Source organism: Leptonychotes weddellii, chromosome 11 (genome assembly GCF_054177405.1).
Source record: "Leptonychotes weddellii isolate Sample4059 chromosome 11, ASM5417740v2, whole genome shotgun sequence".
Taxonomy (NCBI): Eukaryota; Metazoa; Chordata; class Mammalia; order Carnivora; family Phocidae; genus Leptonychotes; species Leptonychotes weddellii.
The window spans coordinates 64,689,503-64,702,146 of NC_138379.1; the positions used below are offsets into that span (position 1 = coordinate 64,689,503).

Here is a 12,644-nt window from a genome sequence, read left to right on the forward strand (position 1 = left end):
ACTGTGTGATGAACCCTGAACATGCCTCTGTGACTTGGGGCATGTGATTCTGGAAGCCTAGAATGCCCTTCCCCTGGTTCTCCCTCTGCTGACCTCCTACTCAGCCCTCAAAGCCCAGCTCTGATGCCGCCTTGGGAATCTGTTGTGTAGGTCCAGTTGGTCACATCCTGTCCGTGTCCCCCTAGCACTCTGTGGAAGACTCTGTTATAGCTTCTGGTAATAACGGACATAAAAACAAGAACAAACTCCAGCTCACATTTATGAGGGGCTTACACTGTTCCAGACACCATGAGCAGTACTGTGCTGGGATAACCTCATAGACTCTTCAACAAAACATCTTCTAAGGTAATGCTGTTGTCTGTTGTTATCCTCATTTTATAGATGAGGGAACTGAGGCTCACAGAGGTTGAGTAACTACCTCAGTTGGACTGCAAGGAAGTCATTAACTGGTTTCAAAGGCAGCGCTCACTCAAAGACCTGTGCTCTTCACCGCCATCTTGTACTGTAGTGACTCGTTCACTGCTCAGTCTCCTCCTCTCAGACCAAGCGAATCAAAAGAAGAGAAACCACACGTTAGTTAGCAGCGTTCGTGCAGGCCCTCAATAAACATTTGCTGGATGAAAAGGTAAGTGCGTTTCACTTTGAGGCAAAGCATAAGGTAAGCTCATGAAACAACCCTAAAATGTCAATATCCTCTGTAAACTGAAGTCACATAGGCCACCCGAGAGAGACAACAGTTACATCTGCCATGGGTCCTTGGCCATCATTCATCTGCGTTTGGTCCTCTTAGCAACACCACTAAGAGCATCAGCTTCTAATGTGGAGAGATGATGCAGATGTGATAGATACGCCCAACCCTCCCTGCCTTCAGGACCGATTTACAGAGTCAATAGCATTCACACAAGGCAGGAGGCTGGAGGTCTTCCCTTATTCTTTATGTAACCTCATCTACAGAGTTTCATTGTGATCGAAGTATTCCTTTTGGCAGCGGTGTGCTCAGCACACACTAAAATTAAACAGGATATATAAAAATATCTTTCTATTTCATCTAGCAGAAGGGGAAAGAGAGGAGGGATGATACAAGAATATAATCGGTGCAACACAAGGTTAAGGCTGAGATGGCCCAGGGTGCCCATGGGGCAAAAGAAGGTATCGTGTACAATAATGATTATTGAGCATGCTGGTGAAAATATAAATTAGTAAAACATCTCATCAGGTCTCCATTACACCACTAATATCTCTCACGATCCCTGGCACATAGTAGGAACTTAACGTGTTGCATGAATGGATGGATAAGTGGCAAGTGAAAGGACAACGTTGTAGACGTTTTCTCTTCTACCTGTAGGAAGGGCAGGAAGCTGGACGTCTGGATTCAGAGCCTCTGAGATGGCAAGCCAGACTCGTCAGGAAGCCTCGTAACAAAGGCCGTTTCAATCAGTACCTGTTGGAGGGACACATGTGCCTCTGGAGTTTCTAGCTAAGGGGACAATGCCCAGAATTGAGCTCATGGGACTTTGGTCACTGAATTGGATACAATGGAAAGGGAATCCTGAGCCAACAATCCTGTGAACAAACCTCACGTTTCCTCCTCCATTCATTCGGCAAATTTCTAGTGCATGCAATTAAAGCTAGGCCCTGTGCCAAGCACTTCACGTACATTATTCTCCAACACTCAAAACAATTCTAAGGTATATTATACCATCAGTCCCCATTCACAGATGAGGAAGCTGAGTCCCAGAGCAGTTAAGCAAGTTCTCAAGGCTATAGGGCATGTGGCCAAGCTATGATTTCAACTTAGCGGACTCTCTGACTCCAAAGCCCCCCACTTCTTCCTCCCTCCTTCTTGTCTCAGACCTTAAAGAAGTCAAAGTTGAGCAGGGGGATAGCTGGAAGACAAATGCAGCGCGGGCAGTGTTCTGTCGGAGGTAAGACCTGGGTGTAGTGCGACCGCAGAGGACATTTACCTCAGACCGGAGGAAGAAGGGTCAAGGAAGCAATCCTTCTGGGGCAGATGATATGCCCAGTCTCCGAGGAGGGCTGGGAACTCATCAGGTGGAAGAGGCAGAAATGCAGAAGTAAGGGGAGCCTAGTGCGTTCTTGCTCATTGTTCTTCATTTGTGTGTGAAGAGACTCATCCGTTAACAAGGTACCAATCAGTCTAGCTATCGGCAGCCCTTTCTATTTCTTATTTGTTCACATGTAGGGGAAACTATCCACAGATTGAGGACACATGTTGAGATAAGTATTAAATAACTTGCTTTCGATCTTGAAAGTTTTAAAAATAGGAATTTTTACTACTCTTTTTTTTTTTTTTAAGATTTCATTTATTTGCCAGAGAGAGAGAGAGCACAAGCAGGGGGAGAAGCAGACTCCCCGCTGAGCAGGGAGCCCGATGCAGAGCTCTATCCCAGGACCCTGGGATCACGACCTGAGCCCAAGGCAGACGCTTAACCAACAGAGCCACCCAGGCGCCCCCTAATTTTTACTACTCTCTCTGCTCCCTCAAACATTTATGTTCCTACTTGCCTTAGTAGCTTTGCGTTTGCTAGTCTCCCTGCCCCAAAGACTCTCATTTTCTTTCTTTAAAAAAATTAATTAACTGTTTTGTTTCAGTATTACCATTTTCAATTCCAGTAGAGTTACCATACAGTGCTGTGTTAGTTTCAGGGGCACGCTATGGCGTCTCATCAGCCACACACAGTCCTCAGGGCTCATCGCCACGAGCGCACGCGTAACCCCTTCTCTGTTTCTCTTTAAGCATTTTACCAGTTGTCCTCTTTTCAGCACGTGGCTAGTTCCTATTAAATCTTTTGAGGGTCAGCTTAGCACCACTCCTGGGAGGTGCTCCCGACCCCAAGGTTAGGTTGATCCCCTGGATGGTGTCCCCTAAACATCTCTGATTATGACACTCATCATGCTTTTAGCCCCACTGACTTGTCTGTCATCTCCTACAAACTTCAAACACCAGGAGAGCCTGCAACTGTCTTTTTTTTTTTTTTTTTAAGATTTTATTTATTTATTCATGAGAGACAGAGAGAGAGAGAGAGGCAGAGGGAGAAGCAGGCTCCCAAGGAGCAGGGAGTCCGATGCGGGACTCGATCCCAGGACCCTGAGATCATGACCTGAGCCGAAGGCAGACGCTTAACCATCTGAGCCACCCAGGCGCCCGAGCCTGCAACTGTCTTGTTTCCTCCTTTACCCTCCGTGGTCAACAAAGTGGCACATAATCGGCACTCCATGAATATTTGTAGAATGAAGAAATGCACAAGCTCATATTTGATGTTTCTTACAGGAAAGAAAATCCAAAATCAGCAAAATTTGGTATCTAGGGAATAGGGTCAGAATAAAGAAAGGAAGAAGAGCGGGAAAAAAAAAATGATGTGTTCTTAAAAAAGGCAGAGTTAAATGTGACACATTTATAGAATTGTTGCATCCTTTATTGTACTCCCTGGTACTTCCTTAAACACATAATAATTTGCCAGATCTTATCAATAGTAGCACTCAATTTTCATATATTCCCAACACATGGACCATTTTCTTGGAAAAAAAAAAAGTTATAAAAATGTTATTCATCACATTCAGGCCAGTGTTGCTCTTTGCTAGATTTATGGCATCTGAGTAACATATAAAGGAAATCCTCAAAGTCAGGGCTATACTCTTTCCAGGCCCCACTTATTATATTTTAAACATTTTGAACTGAATTTTACATTTTTAAGCGACTGATTTTTCATTTCAGTCCAAAGGTCCCTGCCTGTTTCTGAAATTTGCAACATCTGCTAGGGAAGTGAAGAGTGAAACAATTTTTTAAAGATCAAGTAACGAAAAAAAAAAAGTCTTTCTCGAAGGGCTGTGGATTTTCAATTTGTTCCACATGAGACTATCTCAGGAAATTACCTTTTAACTGGTGCTCATCTTGTTTGTGCAGTCATATTCCCCTGATAGGGGTGGACTAGGATCTGAGGGAGTCTTACAATGTAAAAATTCTACTAGTCTGTCTTCCAAGGACAATATCCAGGTTTCCAGTTGTTTGTCATCTCAGAGGGATTCTTCACCTATGTGGGAGATCATTTTTTCCCCAGTTTCTATAATGAGTCATAATTAAGGCAAAACTATTGTTTCCTGTGAACAAAGCTAGATAATGTAGTTTTCCAATTACTGAACCCAGGTCAAGGATAATCCTAGGGAAAACTCCCCAGAATGGGCTGGGCGAGTATGTGCCACCCCAATCTGTCCTCCCACCTTCTCCTCTGACATTGTTCTCTCTTTGGGCTGGAAATTCCCACCATTAGTCACTCGCTGGCATGCAGCTCTCACTTCTATGTTCAGTGACACCTCAGAAGTTTGGTAAATAAACGGTTTCAGGGGCTGAAAGAGGGCTTCAAGGTCACCTCCAGAGACTCCATCCCAGGGTAAGAATTTTTACTCATTTTGTATGTTGGCAGACCACAAAATACTATGTTTGGAAAAGCTGTTCTGCTGCTAATTTTTTTTACAGTTTCACTCTAAAATTCATATGGCAGGATACAAGCTCAAAAATAGTTACCCTACTTCTGGAGAAAAAGAAAGATAAGATAGGGGGAATGACTCTACCAGGTATGTGATGACTTACAAGCCATTGTCGTTTGAACAATGTGAAATGGCTCTGGAAGAAGTCAAAAGATCAATGGAATAGAAGAGAGGGTCCAGAAATAGACTCACAAATTGAAAGAAGATTGTCACATGAGAGTAAAGACATCACAAGTCCATGGGAAAAAAATAGAATATTTAACAAATGTTTCAGTGACAACTGTCCATCCAAATGGGAAACACAATTACATCCCTACATCATGGTATACCCACCCACAGAATTACAGCTGAGTTTCCATCTGGCAAAACAGCTCAGAACTCAAGCTTTATATATGGAGGAGAACATTCGGATCTTCCCAAGAGCTCTGTAGTGGACCAGCTCCAGAGGAAGCCGAGGATGGTTGACCTGACAGAAGACTGCCAGGACTCCACTTAAAGTCAGCCTAGCAGGCAGGAACACTTCCAAGGGCAATTTCACTGCTTCGAGTGTGCTAACATAAAGCTGAGAACCCAAGGATACAGGAAGACCCCAAAGGCAATGTTGCCAATGATGCTACAGACCTCAGTTTGAGTGACCCTGACTCCTATCTTTGACAGAAGGGTGAGTCAAGACAAGTGTATGTATCCTCTCCTTCCCTCTTCTGAGCCCCTAGAACACTCCTAGTCTTGAGAGAGGAAGTATACAGAAAGGTTAACAGTTTGCTTAGGAGTGATCTAGATCTGGGTCTGAATTCTGGATCAGACCCGTACTTTTTATGTGACCTGGGGACAATAGTTGCCCTTATATTTCCTGAGGTGACTGTGAGGATTAAGCCAGGTAATATATACAAAGAGCATAGCACAGAGCCTGGTATGAAAAAGTGCTCAACAAACTGGTGTAATTATCATAGGCCTTTTCTCCTCTACTACACTTTGCAATGTTTCTTCTTTCTCTGAATTTAATTTATATTTTAATGAACTTCTACTGCCTACCAGGCCTTGTAAAAGATACTTTTACATATGTCATCTCACTGAATCCTCATAAGAACCTATCAGGTAGGTATTATGATTCTCATTTAATAGTTGTCTGTGTGTGTTCTTTCTCCAATAATACTATATACTAGTGTTTTTCAAACCACTCTAAAGGATTCATGAAATTTAAAAAGTTACTCTGTTGAATAAAAATTCCATGGCTATGTAAGTTGGAAGACTGACAGTTAAGCAAACTAAACCGATTTCTTTCCTGCAACACATCTCAGAGTTGTTGATAGGCTAAGGAAGGAGGATTCATTCATCTATTTGATAACCAAAATGTTTTTATTTTTTAGAGTTTTCTCTCAGAATACAGCTTGGGGAAATGCAGAATAAAGACTGACTGAATAAAAGGATCCAGTTTTGTACTTTTTGTGCACGCCCGTGGTGCACGGCATACACTGGGTACAGGTAAAGTGTTTAATAAATTCCAATTGCTTGATTGTTAAAAAAGATCTTATTTATTTATTTGAGAGAGGGAGAGTGAGAGAGAGAGCATGAGCAGTGGGGACAGACAGAGAGAGGGAGAAGCACACTCCCGCGGAGCAGGGAGCCCTACACGGGGCCCAATCCCAGGACCCTGGGATCATGACCTAAGCCTTCCGAAGGCAGACCCTTAACCAGCTGAGCCACCCACGCATTCCCCAATTGCTTGATTTAGGTGTGAAATTAGCTAGCTCTTTGCATACCAATGGGCCAAGATGGGGAGATACGATCTCTCCTTTTCTCTGAAAGGGATTCCATAGTTTTTCTCATTATCTTTATCACTTTCTCTGAAAGCGAGTCCATAGTTTACATGTCTTCAAATTAAGAATGACTGGGATGAAGTCCTGGCTAGGATGTGGACCAGCTAGAATGCCTGAACACTGAAGGCAAGAAAGAAACTGATGCAGCCACTTTAGAAAACAGGTTGGCAGATTCTTACAAAGTTAAACGCAACAATCCCACTCCTAGGTACTTACCCAACTGACAGAAAAATTTATGTTTCCCCAAAAACCAAATTGGAAACAACCCAAATGTCTCTCATCTGGCGAATGGATAAACATACTGCAGTGCATTCACAGAATGTAATACTACTCAGCATTGAAAAGGAATCAAATTAATACAAACAACAAAGTAAGTGAATCTCAAAAGTGCTGCAAAATGGAAGTGAGATGCAAGAAGCTACAAACGGTTGGATTTCATTTACACAACATTTTACATGACAAGACCATAGAACCAGAAAAGGGACCAGTGGTTGCCAGGACTGAAGGAGGGGGAAAGGAACTGACTACAAAGGAACACAGGGGAATTTCTCACGGTGATGACAACGTTCTATTCATAGACTGTGGCTGTACTTTATCAAAACTTAGGAAACCATGACTTAAAAAGGTGAATCTTGTGGTGTGTAGATTATAGCTTAATTTTTTAAATGGGAAAAAGTCACCTCAAAACTGCCTACAAGTTTGTTTTACTTCTAAAGTCAAAAATTATAGCCACTTTGGAAAACAGTGTGGAGGTGCCTCAGAAAACTAAAAATAGAGCTACCCTCTGACCCAGCAATTGCACTCCTGGGTGTTTACCCCAAAGACACAGATGTAGTGAAAAGAAGGGCCATATGCACCCCAATGTTCATAGCAGTAATGTCCACAATAACCAAACTGTGGAAAGAGCCGAGATGCCCTTCAACAGGTGAATGGATGAGGAAGATGTGGTCCATATATACAATGGAATATTACTCAGCCATCAGAAAGGATGAATACCCAACTTTACATCAACATGGATGGGACTGGAGGAGATTATGCTAAGTGAAATAAGTCAAGCAGAGAAAGTCAATTATCATATGGTTTCACTTATTTGTGGAACATAAGGAATAGCATGGAGGACACTAGGAGAGGGAAGAGAAAAATGAAGGGTGCGGGGAAATTGGAGGGAGAGATGAACCATGAGAGACTATGGACTCTGAGAAACAAACAGGGTTTTAGAGGGGAGGGGGAGGGGGATGGGTTAGCCCGGTGATGGGTATTAAGGAGGGCACGCACTGCATGGAGCATTGGGTGTTATACGCAAACAATGGATCGTGGATCACTACATCAAAAACTAATGATGTATTGTACGGCGACTAGCGTAACATAATAAAATAAAATTAAAAAATAAAATAAAATAAAATAATGTATGTTGTTTACAAACTTAAAAAATGGCGAGGAGTATACCGGTGTAATCTCCCAAGATGGCCGCTGCTCATAATTCATTCAAATTCCTCTTCCTGGCACTTTTCACCTTCACTTTGCGTCCAAGCTGGCTTCCAAACCATTATCTGCCCTGAGGACAATTATACTATCACTTCTACAATACCCGCCACGTACCACCTGTTACTGTAGCTCTTTCTCCATGTCTTGCCTTCCCTAAACTGTAAGTTTGGGGCAATAAAGAGCCATGCCCTACTTGTCTCCACCACAATATCCATGAAAATGCCTGGCAGGAGTGCTATAAAAATGTTCAACAAATAAACTGATCTGTGCTTAGGCAGTAGCGGCAAGTCTACCAGTCCTTCAAAGACTGGGAGCCCTCTGAAGACAAGGATTGTGCATACATAGCCTTGAACTGGTCGTCACTGTAAATACTCCAGAAACGCTTTTTGAATAAATACTGAATGTAAGGACTCCAGGGGATTATGATTGTGATTTTATAAGATGGTGCATGAGCAGGGAAACGGACCAGGGCAGAGCTGCGGTCTGGTGAGAGAGCTCGCTGCAGAGCGGGAGGGTAGACCTGGGCTACTTCTTGGAAACCCTGGTGGCAGAGGGGAAATGTGCAGCTCTCTCTAGGTTCCATCTCTTATCCTGAGCTTTTTTCAGAGAATTCTTGGACGGGAGCATACTCTATTTGGATCCCGTTGGAATGACTAACTGGGGATGGGCTGCAACACGGCAGGTTTCCAACTGTGTTTCTCAGGCTTGAAACTCTTCCCAGAAGCAAAGATGATGAAGGCTTCATTTGTTAAGCATGAAAATAAAAACAGTTTATAAAGGGTTTTAAGGCAAATCTTTTCTTCCCTTTTATTCTTATCTCCCCTACGGTTGGCCACTCCCTGAATTTTAATCTCCTTTGGGAAAGAAGAGAGAGCTCCTTGTAACTCTTTTTCTTAAACCAGACTAAGGGGAAGCATTGAATCTATTGTATTTGATGGATTTTATAAGATTTTAATTGTTAATAATTACAGTTAAATAGTTCAACATCCCAAACATCCTAGTCCTTTAGGTGGCCTAAGGGGAATTGGTTTTATAAGGATATATAATAACATAATGAACACTTGCAAAGCCAGAGTTTTATACTCTTTGAATCTGATGACTAACACCCGGGATCCAGGAAACACAGACTCGGACCTCCATCTCCCTGTGCTTTGCCTGCTTCTAAAACAGCACAGCTAGCCAGCTAGGGCAGTCAGTCAGATACTTTGATGTTGTGTATGTGTGTGTATGTTTGTGTGCAATTTCTGGTTTAAAACTCTGATAAAAACATTTGTTATATATTAAAGCACTGAATTAAAAGTGATTCCATCAGCTTACTATAAACCTCCTTCTCATTTAATGCAAAAGGCTTTGTAGAAGTCGAAAAGCAATAACAAAAGTTCTGAAACTTTTCAAGTTCTGCCCAGAATTCCTTAAGCCAAAATTATTTTTGATACTTTATTGAGTATCCATAATAGTTTAGGCATGGTGAGAAATTTTTTTTTTTTTAAGATTTTCTTTATTTCACAGAGAAAGACACAGCGAGAGAGGGAACACAAGCAGGGGAAGTGGGACAGGGAGAAGCAGGCTTCCCCACGGAGCAGGGAGCCCGATGCGGGGCTCGATCCCAGGACCCTGGGATCATGACCTGAGCCGAAGGCAGACGCTTAATGACTGAGCCACCCAGGCGCCCCGTGATGAGAAATTTTAAAGACACAGTCTACGGAAAAAAAGGTGCTATTCCTCAGCACTGGCCTCAGACCAACCATCATGAATCTGAGGTCAGATGTTTGTCTAGTTGGCAGGTTAGGGGACCAAAGTCATTGGTTTAATCGTATCGGGCCAGTGACTGGGGGCCAGTCCTGGATTCCCGTCACTCTAACCACAAGACTTTTAATACATACCCTTTATAATATATACCATATATATATACCATATCATATATATATACCATATATATATATATACACACACCATATATATACCATATACGCACACATGTGTATATAGTCACAGGGGGACCATACAGGGGTATCCGGGAGGTTCAGTTTAAAGACTAAAAGGATTCTCTGCTTTTTTGCAGGACTAGAGCCATCCTCACAGGCAAAGGGGCTGGAATTAAGGACAGACTCATATCATCACTGGGTGATATGGGAAGCTACCTAGAAGAAGTGGAATCAGAATTAACTGCCAAAAAAGGAAGAGTCTGCACAGCCACCACAAAGAAAAAAGACGGGAATCTTAGAATGTGTGTTGGCCAGTAAGGAGGCAATCATGACAAGAGTGAGACAGGGCAAGAAAAGGGAGGTTTACCATCATCTGTGGGCGCTGTGTGAAAAATACACAGAACCAGACTGGAAGAAATCTAGTAGGAGCCAGGGAGAAGTAATTCAGAATGTAAAATTTGAGGTAGAATATCTAAAAAACAGTAGTGTGTGTTTTAGGCATGCCCATTATTACCTCGCGACAGTCGGGACAGTCTGCTCTGCCTAGGTCAGTCAGATTCCTGTTTTTTGTTTGTTTGTTTTGAGAGTGCGGATTCTATGGAAGACAGGGAGGCTGGGTCTGTCGGTCATCGACTCCTGGGCCTGTGAAGTCCTAGGGAATAAGATCTGGCATCATGGTGACCTGAGGCCCTGGGTAGGCTGAAGTCACGGGACAAGAGGAATGAAGTGAGACACTAGGACATCTCAGAAAGAGAAACACAGACACAGGGAAGATGACTTGCTGCCGTTTCCCCATCTCCTTGAATCTCAGGGTCCTTCCAACGTTGCTTTCTCTAAGACGCCACTGTATCCCTCCAAGACATCTCCTTTTATTAAAGACAGGTGGAGGAGACTTGTGTTCCCTGACATCAAACACTGTCTCCCACGCACAGCAAGGACAACAAACTCGGAATCAGGAGACCTGGGTTCTAGTCCTGGCTGCAGCCATGAGGCCTAGGCAAGTTACACACCCTCTCTGGTCTGTAGGTTTGGCATCTGGGAACTCAAGATTATAATATATACTGTGAGTTACATGTTAATATAGATCACTATATTTAATCCCTACAGATGTAAGGATTAGACATGAAAAAAGGCCTAAAAGTGTGCCTAGCACATAACAGAGCCTCAAAAAATGGTATATATGAAAAAATAATATGTTATTTTTTGACTTTACCACGAGTTTACATCTAACTAAATGGAATTTTGAGGAAAAGATAGTTACTTCGCAGAGATTTACATGTAGTGTTATAGTAAAGTAGGCAGGTGACAAACAGAAAATCCCTCATCTAATGAGTGGCTTAAGGCCACTAGGATGACATCACATACAGTTAGACCAACACAAAAAGCTGGGTTTAAGACAATCCTGTTTACAGCATAGGGCCCTAGAAACAAGACGGGATGCCTGAGGTTTTCTGTGGGGCAGAAAAGCACTTCTGGTGCACTCTGGAGAGCTTCATTTCCTCTCATGACTAGGAGTGATTTGTCATTCATTCGTCTTAAACCTTTTTAGCACTATTCTGTGCCAGAATATGGTGGTCATGACACGGAATAACCATCCCCGACTCACAGCCCCTGGGACTGGCCTGGTCACCACCAAAGTCACAGTTGCGGCAAAAGGTGAACGAGCACTAGGCACGGAAGACGAGATTTCAGGCGCACACAACAGGATGGTAAATAGGGGTAAAGTGTGATGCCTAGGTTTGGCACTATCCCTTTCTTATTGGGCCACTGGTTAGGATCATTAGATCTCAGGAGTCAAGAATATGTTGAATCACCTAACCATTTAAACCTAGAGATTTCACCAAGAGGTTACATTGCAAAAATACTCTGGAGGCAAGGTGCTGTCAGGCAAAGCCCTGAAAATGGTTAATGCCAAATAATATTTACTCTCCCGAATTCTCCAGGAATAACAGTACGTTTCTCACACCCAGGTGTGATGCTACCTATTTAAACAAGGTAAAACACTTTCTGAGGTCCATACAAACACTCGAGAGCGTTCTCTTCGTAGCCTCCATTCCCAGCAGAGGACAGTCATCCCAGACCTGAGCACCATCTTAGATAAGTGAAAGCCAAGAAGATAATTTTGAACCTGATCCATCTTGGAAATTCGACCGGAGTCTAAGAACACCGCCTAGGTTGTTCCTGCACTGTAGTTGGGAGCCAACGCGCCTGGGCTCCTCCAGAGCTCACTTTCTGCCCAATCACCAGATGTATTCTGGGATGTTTCTGCCCACAAGCAAAACTTTGGCTTGCTTTTCTTCACAGCAACTAATGCCTCAGAAAAAAACTCTGGCTTTGCAGTTTCCCTGCTGCCTTTAAACCTGAAAGCTAAAAGCCACACCCACCATAAAATAAGAAGAAATGCTCTTTTTCTCCTCTTAAAAATGACCAGTGGCTCCAAGCTCATGGGCGGTTACCGTCCAAAAGTCCAGGTGTTCCCTTTTGCTCTCTTTCTCTCTCATACACGCTTGAATTTTAAGACACACACACTCATACACAGTTGGAAGACAGCTACAACTTTGTTTGATAGCTGCTTGCAAATGTAGCCTTGTCACTGGAAGCATGTCTCTGTGGCTGGCTCGTGACCATGTAAAACCAATAAATACTTAAGGAGCTCTGCAATCAGGGAGCAAAGGAACACAGACTGATCCCAGAACTTCTGAGTTTTAAGGCTGTCACCAGTCATCTAGTGCAGGCCAATTCACAAAAGGGGGAGAGACCAAAAACACACACGTCAGAATCGCCAATTCTCTGGATGGCTTTCAAATGCATCTCTGGATGCATTCAAAGGCAGTTAATCCACAGAGACTGGGTGGATGTTACCATCCAGTTCTTCTCTCTCACCGGGCATTCGGAGCCTTGCTTCTGTTTC

The 12,644-nt window shown here is 43.1% G+C and overlaps 1 protein-coding gene and 1 long non-coding RNA gene across 3 annotated transcripts in view; both read right to left on the reverse strand.

Annotated features, from left to right (window-relative positions):
- MAML2 (mastermind like transcriptional coactivator 2) overlaps nt 1-12,644 on the reverse strand; it is a 334,492-nt gene that overhangs the window by 42,857 nt on the left and 278,991 nt on the right. The window lies entirely within an intron of this gene.
- Nucleotides 542-7,369, reverse strand: LOC145716269 (uncharacterized). Its single transcript, XR_014138840.1, has 2 exons — nt 3,173-7,369; nt 542-2,974 (listed from the first exon to the last, which is right to left on the reverse strand). It is a non-coding gene; the product is annotated as an uncharacterized LOC145716269 (long non-coding RNA).